This window comes from Macaca fascicularis, chromosome X, assembly GCF_037993035.2.
Source record: "Macaca fascicularis isolate 582-1 chromosome X, T2T-MFA8v1.1".
Lineage (NCBI taxonomy): Eukaryota > Metazoa > Chordata > Mammalia > Primates > Cercopithecidae > Macaca > Macaca fascicularis.
This window is the reverse complement of record NC_088395.1, coordinates 152,497,195-152,503,494: the sequence shown is the minus strand read 5'-3', so window position 1 is coordinate 152,503,494 and position 6,300 is coordinate 152,497,195.

Here is a 6,300-nt window from a genome sequence, read left to right as displayed (position 1 = left end):
ATCTGAGGAATTTCAAACAATTAAGAATTGCTACACTAATGCTAATTTGAGGAGTGGATTCCTATACATAGTAGAAGATGGGGAGAAATTGAGACCAAGTGGCTGGGAAGAAGTCAAACCAAATGTTCAGGAATGATCCTTGGCATATACACTGTATATAGTTGATCTGTCCAAGTAATTCCAATATGCACCCAGGGTGAGGATTCCTGATATAGGCTATCTGTAGACCATGATTTTTATGTTTTAGTGTGCAAAGAAATTACCTGAGTAGCCTGTTAAAAATGGAAATTTTATAAGTACTTCTCATAGATAGCTTCATCAGGTCTGAAGTACTATTTTGGTGTATACATTTCTAAGAGATAGCAGATAACTCTGATGTAGGCAGTAGCCAGAGTATGCCACAGATTACCCTCATCCACCAGCCTCCCGACTTCATATCCAGCTTCAATATAGAATAATTTCCAAATCTGTATTTCCAATCATATCACCTTTCTGGAGGTCTAGACTTATGTACTTAACTTCCTATTAGGGAGCTTCCCTTGGATGTCCCACAAGTACCTCAATTTCAGTTTGTTCAACAGTGAGCCTATTATCTCTCCTCCTCCAATGTACTGCTTATCAATGTCCCCAATTATAGTGCTGAAAGCTCTCCAATGGCTACCCGTTGCACTCAAGTTAAAATCTAAAACCTAAGGTGGCCTACCAGTTCCTGAATGAGTTGGCTTCTTGGCACGTGTCCACTTTCACCTATGCCATGGCCTCCCTTTCATGTCTTATACTCTGAGAATTGTGAACTTCTTTCAATTATATCAAAACACCCTGTTCTCTCATAAGCTGGCCTTTATCATGCTTTTGCTTCTGCCATCATGCTTTACTGCTTAGTTCCTGTCTATTCCTTAATTGCAGTAAATGTCATTTTTTCCAGGAGGTCTTCCTGCCCAATACTATATATTCCTCTGTATAAGGGTCATAACGATTGTCATTTGCATTTTTTAAAGACAGTGTCTTGCTCTGTCACCCAGGCTGAAGTACAGTGGTGCAATCTCAGCTCACTGCAACTTCCATCTCCCAGGTTCAAGCGATTCTCCTGCATCAGCCTCCTGGGTAGCTGGGACTACAGACATGTGCTGCCACACTTGGCTAAGTTTTTTTTTTTTTTTTGAGATAGAGTCTTGCTCTGTCGCCCAGGCTGGAGTGCAGTGGTGCGATCTCTGCTCACTGCAACCTCCGGTTCCCTGGTTCAAGCGATTCTCCTGCCTCAGCCTCCCGACTAGCTGGGATTACAGGTGTGCACCACCATACCCAGCTAATTTTTGTATTTTTAGTAGAGATGGGGTTTCACCATGTTGGCCAGGATGGTCTCGATCTCCTGACTTCATGATCCACCCGCCTCGGCCTCCCAAAGTGCTGGGATTACAGGTATGAGCCACCACGCCCGACCAACTTTTGTATTTTTAGTAGAAACGGGGTTTCACCATGTTGGCCAGGCTGGTTGCAAACTATGTTATTTGCCTTTTCACTGTACTGTAGTTCAGCTAAACTGTAAACTCTGTTAGGGAGGAGTCTATGTTTGTCTGTTTCAATACAGCATCCCCAGTAACTAACACAATGTCTGGCCTATAGAAAGCAATTGATAGGTATTTTGAGCAGAAGAGACCAAAGTTTCCAAATAGTTATATTCAGGACAAGAATTTGTGCTAAGGAAAAATACAAAATTCAAACAGAGATTGAAGTGCACAGATGTTAATCACAGCAGTGTATAACATAGCTAAAAATTGGAAAATATCTTTAAATGTTCATCAATAGGAATAGGGATGGATAAACTATGATGTGTACCTATGTGAAGTAATGTCATGCATGCATTGATAAGATGGCTGACTGTAATATTCTGTAATTAAAATAACAATTTCACATCTAGCAAAATTACTTATGAAATGAAATAGTCTTGGAAATGTTATTGTTTTAGAAACTATACGAGGAGAATGGGAAGAAGCCCTTTTCACCTAGAATTCTGTATCAGTCAAGGTTTAATCAGGAAAACAGAAGCCGCTGGATATACTCTTAGTGTGAAGGTTGTTTTTTTGTTTGTTTATTTCTATCAGACTTAGGAGAATTAATACAAGAATCAAAAGTGGTGGAGAAGAGGCCAAGGAAGTCGCTACAGACAGTCTAGCCAGTAACAACAGACCAAAGCAGGTTGTTCTTAAGTGTTTTCCTGGAAATCCTTCAGGATGCAAGTGATTCTGAAGAAATTCTCCCATTAAGTGGTTTCAAACCCCTTGTCTTCCCATGTCTGCCTGTAATGGCCTCCTGAAAATAATGTCCTCTATATATCTTCTTCATTCCAAATCATGCACAAGTGACCTGGCTCTTGGTGGACTTTAATCTGTAAATATGTGGTGAAGAAAATTCTGGATAAAAGGGAGTAGTTGCTGGCTTTTCATTTGAAATGCAAATGAAGTAGCAGCATAGCTGAATAACAACAATGGACTCAGCTGAAATCCCAATAAGATACAGCCCTAATGTCAGCATCTAAACCTCAGATACACAAAGATTTACCATTGTGTGGCACTTGTCTACAGTATTCACTACAGTAACATGCTGTACAGGTTTGTGGCCTAGAAGCAGTAAGTTATAATATACAGCCTACATGTGTAGTAAGCTATACCATCTAGTCTACGTAAGTATATTCTGATGTTCGCACAACAAAATCATTAACAATGCTGTAGTGACGCATGACTGAACATTTTGTGTTTAGTTCCTCCAAATTCATAGTGGGTAGGTGAGTAGGATTGAAAAGGTCTCAGCACAGGTAAGCTAATGAGGTCATTTCCCAATTAGTAAATAGAAGACCATGGAACTGAGACACAAGAAGCATATGCCCATGGCTGGGGGACAGTACCCTGTTGTCCAAGGACAGCTCAGGAGCAAACATCTGCTTCAATCACTTTACTAGCCCTGTGACTTGGAAGTGGTGTACTGGAACTAGCTTTATGCTGATATATTGTATTAGTCCATTTTCACACTGCTATGAAGAACTACCCCAGACTGGGTAATTTATAAAGAAAAAAGGTTTAATTGACTCACAATGCCACATGGCTGGGGAGGCCTCAGGAAATTTACAGCCATGGTGGAAGGCAAAGGGGAAGCAGACACCTCTTCACAAGGCAGCAGAGAGAAGAATGGAAGAGCAAAGGGAAAAGATCCTCTTATAAAACCATCAGATCTCATAAGAATTCACCCACTATCATGAGAACAGCATGGGGGAAACCACTGCATGATCCAATCACCTCTAACCAGGTCTCCCCCTTGACACGTGGGGATTACAATTCCAGATGAGAGTTGGGTGGGGACACAAAACCAAGTCATATCATTTGTGAAAGCCTATTAAATTTTCAGAATTTTTTTTAAGCTGTTGAAGAAATATTGACGGCTTGAAAGTAATATTGGTGAGAGTATTTACACCACAGAAATCATCAAATGCTACAAATTAGCATTTTTCAAAATGATTCATTCATTCATTCATTTTGGAGAGCCTTTTTACCAGCACACCACTGGCTGAGGAACATCTTTTCTTTGCCTTTCTAAGCCCTAGATTCCTTAGCTGTAAAATGGGATTAATAATAATTAGGTCTGCTACTTCCAAGACCCTGGAACAAGAAAGAAAATGGAGATCATTATGTATAAATATTTTAAAATTCTTTTTTTTTTTTTTTTGCAATACAGAGTCTTGCTCTGTCACCCAGGCTGGAGTGCAATGGCGCAATCTTGCCTCACTGCAACCTCCGCCTCCTGGGTTCAAGTGATTCTCCTGCCTCAGCCTCCTGAGTAGGTGGGATTACAGGCGTGTGCTACCAAACCCAGCTAATTCTTGTATTTTTAGTAGAGGTGGGATTTCACCATGTTGGTCAAGCTGGTCTCAGACTCCTGACCTTGTGATCTGCCTGTCTTGGCCTCCCAAAGTGGTGGGATTACAGGCATTAGCCACCGCGCCCGGCAATATTTTAAAATTCTGAATCAACCTATTAAACAGTTAAATTAAATATGTTGTATTGTATTCTCTAATCTTGACAACTATAGATCCATAATAACTATATCAAAAAATATAAAGCTATGGTTTTTATATCACTTAAAGTTGTTAAAATGTCAAAAGGAACTAAAAATATAACACAGATCTGGATTTGCTCTATTGACTGGCAATGTTTGGGTGGGGACCAAAACGAAGTTGTACTTTATTAACAAACTATTATGTGTTTATTCAAAGGGATTTGTTTTTCTCACCTTTATTTCATCAAAATTCTTCATTATGTTGTTACAGTCAAGATTTTTGTATAGCTTGTATTCACTGAAAATAATGATATAAAGGTTTAGGAAACTAAATTGTAAAGTGTGCAAAATTTTAGTACATTTTAATAACAATGTAAATTGTATTTTAAAAATAAAAATTTGTTACCTTGTATACAAAAGTTATTTTCTCTTAAATTTTCAAACATCATTAAATTAAAACATATGAATTATAATTAATAAATATGAAATCTAAAATCAATGTTAGGGAAATAAAACATATCTTTAGAGGAAATTTTTAAAAATATTATTAATTTTTTAATTTTTTTTTTGAGATGGAGTCTCACACTGTCACCCAGGTTGGCATGCAATGGTGTGATCTTGGCTCACTGCAACCTCCACCTCCAGGGTTCAAGCAATTCTTCTGCCTCAGCCTCCCGAGTAGCTGGAATTATAGATACCTGCCACCATGCCCAGCTAATTTTTTGTATTTTTAGTAGAGATGGGGTTTCACCATGTTGGCCAGGCTGATCTCAAACTCCTGACCTCAGGTCATCTGCCCGCCTCAGCCTCCCAAAGTGCTAACAGGCGTGAACCATCGTGCCTGGCCAATTTTTAAATTTAAATAGTTCTTAAGTAGTTCTATAAAAAATAAAACCATTCCAGTTTTCAATGTCTATTCTTGCTCATGTAAAGAAATGATATTACACTTTATATATATTAGCTCTAAACCTATATAAATAGAAAGCTATGAAAATATGAGTCATTTAATATTGAAAAATGTTCTTCAGTTGCTATGTAACTGTTAAGAATACCATGCTAATTGGTGTGTATTTCTAGAAATATAAATTTTAAAAAAAATCAAAGTTTGGCACTTCTGGGAAGCAATAGTATGGAAAAATCCATTGCATTCATTCTATTAAAGAAGAAAAACGGGTTAATTTGTCTCTTCTGTTACCTAAGTACTTCTCCACTCAAATGCTCCCTATACTCTAAAGCAATGCCCCTCTCTGATGTCAGCAGTGACGCAATTGCATTTGCATACAATTTTCTTTTGGGGGACATGTAGGGCAAGAGATATGAAGCTTCAAGAGTGTTAGTTGTGAGAACAGAGGCTTAGTGTCACGGGTGACACTTTGCCAGCACTGAGCAGGGGATCTTGAATGACAGAAGTACGCATTCTTTTTAAAACAAAACTTATCCTGTGCTTTGTTATTCTATGTGCTGTGCTTTTACAAATGAAACTTATCTCTCTGTTTTGCATTCCTTTGCTTATGATCCCTTCCTCTATCTTCAAAGACAGCAATGGAGAGCTTCAGACCCTCCCCTCTCGCATCACTCTGGCTTCTTCCCCTCTCTTCTATTTGTGATTACATTAGACTCGCCTGGATAATCCAGGATAATCTCCCTATCTCAGGATGACTAAATTAATGACATCTTCCATGCTCCTTTTGGCATGTAAGGTCACTTATCCACAGGTTTCCCAGATTAAGACATGGACATTTTGGCAGGCCAAATTCTGCTCTCCACAGAACCCCCTACATTTGGACTTTTAAACTTTCAAATTTCCATAACTGTGGACCATAGTTCCCTAACCTCCCACTTTATAGAAGTATTGCCTTCCTTTACATTAATGGAAAACTTACCGTAAGCCGGATATTATTCTTGGCTTGGCCTAGAGGATATGGCAGTGAACAAAACTGATGTGGCCCCTATGATGGGACATTTATCATATACTGGAGGAGAAAGACATTGATCAAGAATTATGCAAATTAATGTGAAATTCCACTATTGTCATTAGAGTTGCACCCAGGCAGTGGTCGAGAAACTAGAGAAAGGTGTATACTTTGAAGACCACTTACTGGAAAGATAAGAGTAATGGCAGGTACCCCACACACTTACATAAGACATTTTTCCAGAATAATGGCAGGTACCCCACACACTTAGATAAGACGTTTCTCCACGTGATTTTCAGTCAATAAGCACTTTTATTTCATTCTTTTTTTTTTTTTACAA